At 41.7% G+C, this 13,382-nt stretch overlaps 1 protein-coding gene across 1 annotated transcript in view; it reads left to right on the top strand.

The window, feature by feature from the left end:
• The first annotated feature begins 288 nt into the window (after positions 1-288).
• Positions 289-13,382, top strand: part of LOC110504656 (PH and SEC7 domain-containing protein 2) — a 65,983-nt gene continuing 52,889 nt past the window's right edge. The window contains exon 1 of the mRNA XM_036969942.2: positions 289-705. The gene's annotated coding sequence lies outside the window, so the exon portion shown is untranslated. The remainder of the gene's footprint in view (positions 706-13,382) is intronic.

Below are 13,382 nucleotides of genomic sequence, written 5' to 3'. Positions count from 1 at the left end.
CATATAAAATATCCTGTTTTACATAACCTAACAGTGCATGTGTCATCTATGTTGATATGCTGACACTGGAATAAAGGCACTGGAATAAAGACAGTGGGACAAAGACACTGGAATAAAGACACTGGAATAAAGACAGTGGGACAAAGACACATGGATAAAGGTCCTTTGCGCCATGTAAACTATAGCCAAATTAGTAAAAATAGTATGTATTTATGTGGCTATAAGTAAGCCAAACCACCCCCCAAACCTGAGTTAGTGGTAAATGGAATCATAACACAGGCCCGAGACACAGACAGTCCCACACTGCCCGCGCGCCTCAGAACACTGATTGGAGACTGGAGATCGATGCTCCTCGCGTGCAGCAGGGGAGGAGAGGGACGCGACTGCACATCCGCTCGTTTACACAGACGCCCCCATCCACGCGCAATCGGTCTACCCATTTCCCACCGGCTGGACCTCCCCCATGCCTGAGCCAGTGAGTGGAGGCGAGACTAGCCTACTGTACCGCCAGAGTCCGAGCGGTGAGGAGTCGCTTGCTGGGCAGATTAGACGGTACCAGTCGGGAAGGACGCGGCACGACGAGGACCAAACAGACCCACGGTCTATGTTCTCCCGCGTGGATGGATGGACCGAGAGAGAATTCAACCTGAAACTGCAGTGCAGAACTGGCTTTTCAGGCTACCTTTGATTCAACGCATTTTGTTGGTGAGTGCAATAGTGGATGCCTGATATTGTTGTGAATTTAATGTTATTATAGCTAGGCTGTAGATAGATTTTGCGTTCACAAATGATTTAATGCCATAAAGAACCAAAGACTATATAGCCATCCGATTAATAATCTGGAATCCGATTAAATGGGATAATTGAAAGGCTTTCTTTTCAAAATCCCTATCCTTGTACCAGGACAAACATGCATAGAGGAAAGTGGAAGGGGATGCATGTTTCTTCTTGCCGTTTTAGTCTACCGGTTGGGGTCTCGGACTCTCTGTCTATTGAGTTAATATGCAGTGTGTGGGCCACGGGGTTTTGTTTCGGGGGTTTCTACCCTCAACTGAGCAGAGGGAGAAAAGTGAGTCGATCTTGAAAAGCGACCAAGGTCTATTTTGGAGAGGAAGAGAAAAGCACCGGTCTCATTTAACGCGAGCAGTGTCTCCCAACCATCCTGTTGTCATGGTTACTGCTCGAGGAGGTTGGGAGAAAATGTCTGCATATAGGCTGCGCGCGGGCTCTATGTGTGTGAATGAGAGTGAGAGTGTGTGCAGAGCAGTCTGTCTTGTGTTTCTGTCTTTTGTAGCTATTCCAGGGTACACATTTTGTGAGTAAAATAGATGTAGGCTACAGGATTGCCCAGTGCTATGGGTCCCACACTCCTACTAAAGATGGGTTGTTCGGAACAGGTGTCTGATAACAGTCCTCTCACCCCTGAGCCACGAGTCGCTATTATCTTAATTATAGTATTTATCCTTCAAGTCTAAACCCATTGTAATAATGCTTCTTGGGACGTCAAGTCTCCTGTCCTGAAAACCTGAGCTCATTTAAATACACGGCTAAATAACGTTTTGATTCACAGCCCAAATGTTAACCGTCTGTAAGTGCTTCTCTTCTCGCAAATTAATTCAGCCCTTCAATCGAGGCGTCAGACATCCAGACACCCAGTGGCGTAGCGCTGTTAGACGGGTGGGTGAGGGGGTGGGTGAGGTGGTGGGTAAAAAATAAATCTCCATGTGGAAGAGAGAAAAATGTGCAGTAGGACTATTATAGCTATTCTCATGCTATTTTACACATTTTGCCATGAAGCTGAGAGAAAAGTTAGCTGTTTTAGAGCTCAGGGATTCTTGAAAGATTGGACAATCAAAACAAATTCCCACAAATAATTGTCTTAATATTAACAACATTTGAAATATATAGTTTGATAGACCAAAGTATCAGCTATCAACTCCTCAGACACCATAAAATCATAAAAAAGCATTTAATTTGTACAATTATTGTCCAACAAGTGTTTAAAGGCCTTGATAGTTTAATTCTAATATTAGATTATTCAAATATGTAATGCAAATCTCCAAACATTTCGTTGGCATTTTGGAATGTTTTTATAGATTTAGAAAATAAAATAACATTTAAAAAGCAAACATTATCCCTTAGGTATAGTACAGCAAATACTTCAATTGTGTAAGCATATGTTGTAGAATAGGGATTAAAATACTTTTTCTGAATATTGACCAAATAATATTGATGGAGTTGACAAGATGCTGACAGAGTTGACAAGCTGCTGACAGAGTTGACAACAGACACTCAAAACAGACATATTTTTGCTTCTCTAAAACTAAAATTTCAAATCAAATATTTGTAAAATATGGAAAATGATTCATTTGAAAGTCCCCAATAAAAACAGAACCATTCTATCAGAATTTTCAGCACTCTGGCGGAGTTGATTTTTGAAGAGTTGACAAAAATTGAATTTTTCTTCTTTCAAGTGGTATACACAGTAGCAATTCTGTTTTTCCTCAGTTGCTTTACGACTCTAAAACCTAATTGAATGTAACATATTTGAACCAAAATTCCTATCTTTTAGGAATCACAGTTTTGAGATAAATATTCTTTAAAGTCACAGAGGGCTATTGCAAGGAACTACATAAGATAATTGTTCAGTTAGTATCCATTATTGTCCCTTGTTAGAAGTTTAAACACTTTTTTTGAAACGTTTTAAATTGGGATCCTTTGCTCTGGACAAGGACAAATGAATAATATTGAAAGCATTTCGAAAATTCCCAAAACAAATATTTTCCTTTATAAAATTCCCCTAAATCTAAATGTATTTTACCCATTTTTCCAATTGGCAGTTTCAGTCTAGTTCCATCGCTGCAACTGCACTACGGACTTGGGAGAGGCGAAGGTCAAGAAAGAGACATGCGACCTCCGAAACACGACCCTGCCAAGCCACACTACTTCTTGACACACTGCTCACTTAACCCGGAAGCCAGCTGCAACAATGTGTCAGAGGAAACACTGTCTAACTGGCGACCTAAGTCAGCTTGCAGGTGCCCAGCCCACCACAAGGAATCGCTAGAGCACGATGGGACAAGGAAATGCCAGCCAAACCCTCCCCTAACCCAGACAACGTTGGCCCACTTTTGCGCCGCCTCATGGGTCTCTTGGTCACGACCGACTGTGACACAGCCTGGGATCGAACCCGGGTCTGTAGTGACGCCTCATGCACTGCGAAGCATTAGACCGCTGCGCCACTCGGAAGGCCCTGAATGTAAATTTTAAGCTGAAATAAAATAAATAAAATAAAATAAATGTAACTACAAAAGTTTTCTTTCAAAAATCTCTGAGCAAATGTTCTGCTATTCTACAAATGTTTTACATTTTATTTAACCTTTATTTAACTAGGCAAGTTAGTTAAGAACAAAAAGACTACAGACGCTTGAGGCGTGCTTGAGGCGTGTAGTGACGCCTCAAGCACTGAGATGCAGTGCCTTAGACCGCTGCGCCTCTCGCTGCCACACATTTTGCCATGAGGCTGAGAGAAAAAAAAGAAAAAAAAAGAAAAAAAAAAGAAGAAAAAAATCCTGTAATTCTAAAAATGTCATAGCTCATGAGCTGATCATATTATATCTGGGAGGCCGACCTCTGGGGTGGGGTTGGGGGCCCCCAAAAGCTTGCGGGCCCCCCTGCCTTGCGGGAGATGCAGGAGTGTGTGCTACACCGGTGCAGACACCCTTGCACCAGCAAGTCCCCAGACACAAGACGCTGCCTAAAATGCTTTCCAACTCTCTCTCCCACTCGCTCTCCTCTGTCTCTCCCACTCTCTCCCCTCTCTCACTCTCGCTCTCGCCAATCTCATCCACCCCTTTCTATTTATTTTCTAGGAAAAAAGTGAATTAGCAGCCAATAAAAAAAGAAAATCAGGGTTACAATAAGATTGATGCCATGGCATAAATTAGATGAAGTCATTGTAAAGAGCGATAATGACACAATGCAACACGAAGTCTGATCTTGATGCAATAGAAGTGACATATCAGGGTGAGATGCCGATTTTCATGGTTCACTGGGCTGGAGTGGCTAGTAGGGCGGTTTGTATTCATTTGCCTTAAGGAACAATGACATGCGCTGGAGAAAGACTCAGTCACCGAGCCAGCAACTGTAGCCAGTCTACTGAAGTGTGTGTTTTTGTGTGTGTGCGTGTGTGCATGCGTGTGCATGTGTGTCTGTGTGTGAGCTTGTGTGTTTGTGTGGCTACTGTATGTCTGGATATAATGTCTCTAGTGCGTGCATATAACGTTCTGCCTGTGCTGCCTGTAGATACAACATGCTGCTTGGAGATAGAACATTCTGCCTGCATATATAACATGCTGCCTATATATTCAACATGCTGCCTGTAGATATAACATGCTGCCTGTATATAGAACATGATGCCTGTATATATAACATGCTGCCTGTAGATATAACATGCTGCCTGTATATATAACATGCTGCCTGTATATAGAACATGCTGCCTGTATATATAACACGCTGCCTGTATATATAACATGCTGCCTGTAGATATAACATGCTGCCTGTATATATAACATGCTGCCTGTATATATAACATGCTGCCTGTATATATAACATGCTGTCTGTATATATAACATGCTGCCTGTATATATAACATGCTGCCTGTAGATTCAACATGCTGCCTGTAGATTCAACATGCTGCCTGCATATATAACATGCTGCCTGTAGATTCAACATGCTGCCTGTAGATTCAACATGCTGCCTGCATATATAACACACTGCCAGTAGATATAACATGCTGCCTATAGATTCAACATGCTGCCTGTATATATAACATGCTGCCTGTAGATTCAGCATGCTGCCTGTGGATATAACATGCTGCCTGTAGATACAAAATACTGCCATGTTGATCCAACATGGTGCCTGTAGATTCAGCATGTTGCCTGTGGATATAACATGCTGCCTGTAGATACAAAATACTGCCATGTTGATCCAACATGCTGCCTGTAGATACACCATGCTGCCTGTAGATACAACATGCTACCTGTAAGTATAACGTGCTGCCTGTTGACACATCATGCTGCCTTTAGATACAACATGCTACCTGTAAGTATAACGTGCTGCCTGTTGACACATCATGCTGCCTGTAGATACAACATTCTGCTACAACCTACAACCTGTAGATATAACATGCTTCCTGTAGATACAACATGCTGCTACAACATGCTGTCTGTAGATACAACATGCTGTCTGTAGATAAATCATGCTGCCTGTAGGTACAACATGCTGCCTGTAGATATAAAATGCAGCCTGTAGATACAACATGCTGCCTGTAGATAATACATGCTACCTGTAGCTATATAATGCTGCCTGTAGGTTAAACATGCTGCCTGTAGATATAACATACTGCCTGTAGATACAACCTGCTGCCTGTAGATACAACATGCTGCCTTCAGATAGAAAATGCTGCCTGTAGGTACAACATGCTGCCTGTAGATATAAAATGCAGCCTGTAGATACAACATGCTGCCTGTAGATAATACATGCTACCTGTAGCTATATAATGCTGCCTGTAGGTTAAACATGCTGCCTGTAGATACAACATGCTGTCTGTAGATTCAGCATGCTGCCTGTGGATATAACATGCTGCCTGTAGATACAAAATACTGCCATGTTGATCCAACATGCTGCCTGTAGATACAAAATACTGCCATGTTGATCCAACATGCTGCCTGTAGATACACCATGCTGCCTGTAGATCCAACATACTGTCTGTAGATACATCATGCTGCCTGTAGATATAACATGCTGCCTGTAGATTCAAAAAGCTGCATGTAGATATAACATGCTGCCTATAGATATAACATGCTGCCTGTAGGTACAACATACTGTCTGTAGATACAACATGTTGCTTGTAGATACAATATTCTGCCTGTAGATATAGATTGCTGCCTGTAGATGCAACATGCTGCTTGTAGAAACAACATGCTTCCACAACATTCTGCCTGTATACACAACTTGCTGCTTTTATATACAACATGCTGCCTGTAGATATAACATGCTGCCTGTAGATACACCATGCTGCCTGTAGATACAACATGCTGCCTTTAGATACAACATACTGTCTGTAGATACAACATGCTGCCTGTAGGTACAAATTCCTGCTTGTAGATATAACATGCTGCCTCTGGATGTAACATGCTGCCTGTAGATACAGCATGCTTCCTGTAGCTACAACATGCAACCTGTAGATACAACATGCTGCCTGAAGATAAAACATGCTGCTGTAGATAAAACATGCTGCTTGCAGATACAACATACTGCTACAACATTCTGCTTGTAGATTAAACATGCTGCTGTACAAATAACATGCTGCCTGTGGATACAACATGCTGCCTGTAGATACAACATGTTGCCTGTAGGTATGACATGCTGCCTGCAGATATAAGATGTTGCTACAAAATGCTGCTTGTAGATATAACATAGTGCTGTATAAATAACATGCTGGCTGCAGATACAACATGCTTCCTGCAGATACAACATGCTGCCTGATGATACAACATGCTAATACAACCTTCTACCTGTAGATCTAACATGCTGCCTGTAGATAAAAATGCTTCTACAATATTCTGCCTTTAGTTACAACATGCTGACTGTATATACAACATGCTGCCTGGAGGTGTTAAATGCTGTCTGTAGATACAACATGTTGCCTGTAGATACAACATGATCCCTGTAGATATAGCATGCTGCCTGTAGATATAAAATGCTGCCTGTAGATAAAATAGGCTGCTTCAACATTCTGCCTGTAGATACAACATGCTGCCTGTAGATACAACATGCTGCCTGTAGATACAACATGCTGCCTGTAGATACAACATGCTGCCTGTAGATACAACATACTGATTGTAGATACAACATGCTGCCTGTAGATACAACATGCTGCCTGTAGATACAACATGCTGCCTGTAGATACAACATGCTGCCTGTAGATATAACATGTTGCCTGTAGATGCAAAATGCTGCCTGTAGATACAACATACTGCCTGTAGGTATAACATGCTGCCTGTAGATATAACATGCTGCCTGTAGATACAACATGCTGCCTGTAGATACAAAATACTGCCTGTAGATACAACATACTGATTGTAGATACAACACGCTGCTTCAACATTCTGCTTGTAGATTTAACATGCTGCTGCATAAATGACATGCAGCCTATAGATATAAAATGCAGTCTGTATATATAACATGTTGCCTGTAGATACAACATGCTGCCTGTAGTTACAACATGCTGCCTGAATATAAAACATGCTGCCTTTTGGTATAACATGCTGCCTGTAGATACAACATGCTGCCGGTAGATACAAAATACTGCCTGTAGATACAACACGCTGCTTCAACATGCTGCTTGTAGATAGAACACGCTGCCTTTAGATGCAACATGCTGCCTGTAGATAAAACTTGCTACATTTAGATACAACATGCTGCTTGTAGATAGAACATGCTGCCTGTAGATACAACATGCTGCCTGTAGATAAAACCTGCTCCATTTAGATACAACATGATGCTTGTAGATACAGCATGATGCTACAACCTTCTACCTGTAGATATAACATGCTACCTGTAGGTTTAACGTGCTGCCTGTTGACAAAACATGCTGCCTTTACATACAACATGCTGCTACAACCTTCTACCTGTAGATATAACATGCTGACTGTAGATATAACATGCTGCCTGTAGATACAACATACTGCCTGGAGGTGTTAGATGCTGCCTGTAGATATACCATGATGGCTGTAGATATAACATGCTGCCTGTAGATACAACTTGCTGCCTGTAGATACAACATGCTGCATATAGATACAACATGCTGCTACAACCTTCTACCTGTAGATAATACAGACTGCCGTTAGATACAACATGCTACCTGTAAGTATAACGTGCTGCCTGTTGACACATCATGCTGCCTGTAGATACAACATTCTGCTACAACCTTCAACCTGTAGATAATACAGACTGCCGTTAGATACAACATGCTACCTGTAAGTATAACATGCTTCCTGTAGATACAACATGCTGCCTGTAGATACAACATGCTACCTGTAAGTATAACGTGCTGCCTGTTGACACATCATGCTGCCTTTAGATACAACATGCTACCTGTAAGTATAACGTGCTGCCTGTTGACATATCATGCTGCCTGTAGATACAACATTCTGCTACAACCTACAACCTGTAGATATAACATGCTTCCTGTAGATACAACATGCTGTCTGTAGATACAACATGCTGTCTGTAGATAAATCATGCTGCCTGTAGGTACAACATGCTGCCTGTAGGTACAACATGCTGCCTGTAGATAATACATTCTACCTGTAGCTATATAATGCTGCCTGTAGGTTAAACATGCTGCCTGTAGATATAACATACTGCCTGTAGATACAACCTGCTGCCTGTAGATACAACATGCTGCCTTCAGATAGAAAATGCTGCCTGTAGGTACAACATGCTGCCTGTAGATATAAAATGCTGCCTGTAGATACAACATGCTGCCTGTAGATAATACATGCTACCTGTAGCTATATAATGCTGCCTGTAGGTTAAACATGCTGCCTGTAGATACAACATGCTGTCTGTAGATTCAGCATGCTGTCTGTAGATATAACATGCTGCCTGTAGATACAACATGCTGCCTGTAGGTACAATGTTCTGCCTGTAGCTGTTGCATGCTGTCTGTAGATACAACATGCTCTCTGTAGATACCACATGCTACCTGTAGATTTATCATGCTGCCTGTAGACATATAATGCAGCTTGTAGATACAACATGTTGCATGTAGATACGACTTGCTGCCTGTAGATACCACATGCTGCCTGTAGATACAACATGCTGCCTGTAGATATAACTTGGTGCCTATAGATACAACATGCTGCTACAGCATTCTGCTTGTAGATATAACATGCTCCTGTGTATATAAGATGCTGCCTGTTGTTACAACATGCTGCCTTCAGATACAACATCCTGCCTGTAGGTTGAACATGCTGCCTGCCGATACAACATGCTATCTGTAGATATAACATGCTGCCTGTAGATACAACAATCTGCCTGTAGGTACAAAGTTCTGCCTGTAGCTGTAGCATACTGCCTGTACATACAACATGCTCCCTGTAGATTTAACATGCTGCCTGTAGACACAAAATGCTGCCTGTAGATACAACATGCTGTATGTTGATACAACATGCTGTATGTTGATACAATATGCTGTATGTTGATACAACATGCTGTATGTTGATACCACATGCTGCTTTCATATACAATATGCTGTCTGTAGATTCAACATGCTGCATATAGATATAACATACTGCCTGTAGGTACAACATGCTGTCTGTAGATATAACATACTGCCTATAGATTTAACATGCTGCCTATACATTTAACATGCTGCCTGTAGATATAACATGCTGCCTGTAGATATAAAATGCTGCCTGTAGATACAACATGCTGCTACAGCGTTCTGCTTGTAAATATAACATGCTACTGTATATATAACATGCTTCCTGTTGATACAACATTCTGTCTGTAGATATAACATGCTGCCTGTTGTCGTGGAAATTTCCTGTATTTACCAAATCATGAGAGCAAACCACACACAAGTCAGAGTTATCATAAAGTCCATCTTTAATTATATGAGCTCCATCACAACCCTGTGACTCTCAGATCAATTCAGTGTCTATAAATGAATTCTCTGAGAGTTCCTTACACATTGCAACTGAGATCCTTTATAGCAAAGACACACATAGCCAGACAGCATTGGCCATAATTTATCGTTCAGCTTTGTCTCCTAAACTATGTTATTTTCTCAAACTCAGAACCATAAAACAAATCCTCCTATCAACATGCATATATCAAATCCACCCCTCCTTGACAAGATCACAGAGACACATTGACTGGCACACAGACATTGTGGAGCCAAGAGATACACGCTTGACCTCTCCCTCTCTGCGGCACAAGTAACTTAGTCCTGACAGAGAACAGATGACTGCAACCCGGCCACAGTATTGTACAAAAATAAATATTCTGATGAGAAGTAACTTACACACATATAATGAATATAAAACATCTTACCTATGTTACCAACTAATTCTGATTATTCCCCAACACTGTAGACATAAAATACAGCCTGTAGATACAACATGCTGCCTGTAGATGCAACATGCTGTCTGTAGATACAACATGCTGCCTTCAGATACAACATGCTGTCTGCAGATATAACATGCCGTCTGTATATACAACATGCTGTCTGCAGATATAACATGCCGTCTGTATATACAACATGCTGCCTGTTGATATAACATGCAGGCTGTAGATCAATGTTCTGCCTGTAGATTCAACATGCTCCCTTTAGATACCACGTGCTACCTGTAGGCATAAAATGCAGCCTGTAGATACAACATGCTGCCTGTAGATACAAGATGCTTCCTAAAGGCTGAACATGCTGTCTGTATATACAACATGCTGCCTGTAGATACAACATGATGCCTGTAGGTTGAACATGCTGTCTGTATATACAACATGCTGCCTGGTGATATAACATGCAGCCTGTAGATCAACATTCTACCTGTAGATACAACATACTGCCTGCAGATGTAACATGCTTCCTGCATATACAACATGCATCCTGTAGATATAACATGCTGCCTCTAGATATTAAATGCTGCCTGTAGATACAACATGCTGCCTGTAGATACAACATGCTGCCTGTAGATACAACATGCTGCCAGTAGATATAACATGCTGCCTTTAGATTTATCATGCTGTCTGTAGATATAGCATGCTGCCTTTAGATACAACATGCTGCCTGTAGATACAACATGCTGCCAGTAGATATAACATGCTGCCTTTAGATTTATCATGCTGTCTGTAGATATAGCATGCTGCCTTTAGATACAACATGCTGCCTGTAGATACAACATGCTGCCAGTAGATACAACATGCTGCCTTTAGATATATCTTGCTGTCTGTAAATATATCATGCTACCTGTGTATATAATATGCTGCTGTATATATAACATGCTGCCTATAGATACAACATGCTTCCTGTAGATATAACATGCTGCCTGTAGATATAACATGCTGCTTATAGATCCAACATGCTGCCTGTAGATATAACATGCTGCATGTAGATACAACATGTTGCTTGTAGATACAACATGCTGCCTGTTGAATAACTTGTAATTCTCAGTGGTAGTTCTCAGTAGTAGTTCTCAGTAGTAGTTCTCAGTAGTAATTCTTAGTAGTAATTCTCAGTAGTAGTTCTCAGTAGTAGTTCTCTGTAGTAGTTCTCAGTGGTAGTTCTCAGTGGTAGTTCTCTGTAGTAGTTCTCAGTAGTAGTTCTCAGTAGTAATTCTCAGTGGTAGTTCTCAGTAGTAGTTCTCAGTAGTAGTTCTCAGTAGTAATTCTCAGTGGTAGTTCTCAGTAGTAGTTCTCAGTAGTAGTTCTCAGTAGTAGTTCTCAGTAGTAATTCTCTGTAGTAGTTCTCAGTAGTAGTTCTCAGTAGTAGTTTTCAGTAGTAGTTCTCAGTAGTAGTTCTCAGTAGTAGTTCTCAGTAGTAGTTCTCAGTAGTAATTCTCTGTAGTAGTTCTCAGTAGTAGTTCTCAGTAGTAGTTCTCAGTAGTAGTTCTCAGTAGTAATTCTCTGTAGTAGTTCTCAGTAGTAGTTCTCAGTAGTTGTTCTCAGTAGTAGTTCTCAGTAGTAGTTCTCAGTAGTAGTTCTCGGTAGTAACTCTCTGTAGTAGTTCTCAGTAGTAGTTCTCAGTAGTAGTTCTCAGTAGTAGTTATCATTAGTTGTTGTCGGTAGTAACTCTCGGTAGTAGTTCTCAGTAGTAGTTCTTAGTAGTAGTTCTCGATAGTAACTCTCGGTAGTAGTTCTCAGTAGTAGTTCTCATTAGTTGTTCTCGGTAGTAACTCTCGGTAGTAGTTCTCAGTAGTAGTTCTTAGTAGTAGTTCTCATTAGTTGTTCTCGGTAGTAACTCTCGGTAGTAGTTCTCAGTGGTAGTTCTCAGTAGTAGTTCTCAGTAGTAGTTCTCAGTAGTAGTTCTCAGTAGTAGTTCTCAGTAGTAGTTATCATTAGTTGTTCTCGGTAGTAACTCTCGGTAGTAGTTCTCAGTAGTAGGTCTTAGTAGAAATTCTCAGTAGTAATTATTTGTGCTAAAGTGTTTTCTTTAGTATGGAGCCTTATCTTGATCAATAAATAACCAACCAGACCTCTGTGTGTGTGTGCGTGCAGGTGTGTGTGTGTGTGTGTGTGTGTGTGTGTGTGTGTGTGTGTGTGTGTGTGTGTGACGGAGAGAATGAGAGAAAGAGGTCTTAGAGAGACACTATGGTTCTTGTCGGTAGTATTTCAACTTGATTGGCAGATGAAGTGTGTGTGTGTGTGTGCGTGCATGTGCGTCTTTGGAGCAAGTAAGTGAATTCTGGTTTGGTCAGCAGAACAATGGGCTCTTAGACCTTATCAATTCCCCTTTAATACTATCACAGCATCTGCCAATCAAACTAAAACACACACACACACACACACACACACACACACACACACACACACACACACACACACACACACACACACACACACACACACACACACACACACACACTCACACACACACACACACACACACTCACACACACACAGTGTATAACAATGTGAGGTGCGGTATGGGCATTGGGTACGGGAACACATCTGCCAGCTCCTGAGTAGTTGAGCTCTTACTGCTGCTCTACATAGCTGTCCTCCTGTTTAGGCGAGTCACACCCAACAACACTGTCAACAACATAACCGAGAGCGCAGGTGTGTGTGCATGTGAGAAATAGAGGCAGAACATCCATAGCTTTGATGTTTGATTACATAAGTGTTTGATTGAATTTGGCTGTCTATTCTTGTGTTTGGGTTTTTTGGTTGTGTGCGTTGGAGTGTGGTAATGTGGGACTAGGCATGTGGGTGTGATAATACTGTCTATACAAATGTGTCTGACTCGGTATGTCACTTGTTGTATCTCCTTCATGTGGTTATGTCATTAATTTTAGTCTGATCTTTACTTCAGCCTGGTCCATAGGGTTGGGAGGTTCAACCTGGTCCATAGGGTTGGGAGGTTCAGTCTGGTCCATAGGGTTGGGAGGTTCAGTCTGGTCCATAGGGTTGGGAGGTTCAACCTGGTCCATTGGGTTGGGAGGTTCAACCTGGTCCATAGGGTTGGGAGGTTCAGTCTGGTCCATAGGGTTGGGAGGTTCAGTCTGGTCCATTGGGTTGGGAGGTTCAACCTGGTCCATAGGGTTGGGAGGTTCAGTCTGGTCCATAGGGTTGGGAGGTTCAGTCTGGTCCATAGG

Source organism: Oncorhynchus mykiss, chromosome 25 (assembly GCF_057628025.1).
Source record: "Oncorhynchus mykiss isolate SJ-2025 chromosome 25, ASM5762802v1, whole genome shotgun sequence".
Classification (NCBI taxonomy): domain Eukaryota; kingdom Metazoa; phylum Chordata; class Actinopteri; order Salmoniformes; family Salmonidae; genus Oncorhynchus; species Oncorhynchus mykiss.
The sequence above is the reverse complement of the archived record's forward strand: the minus strand, read 5'-3'. Positions and strand labels throughout refer to the sequence as shown.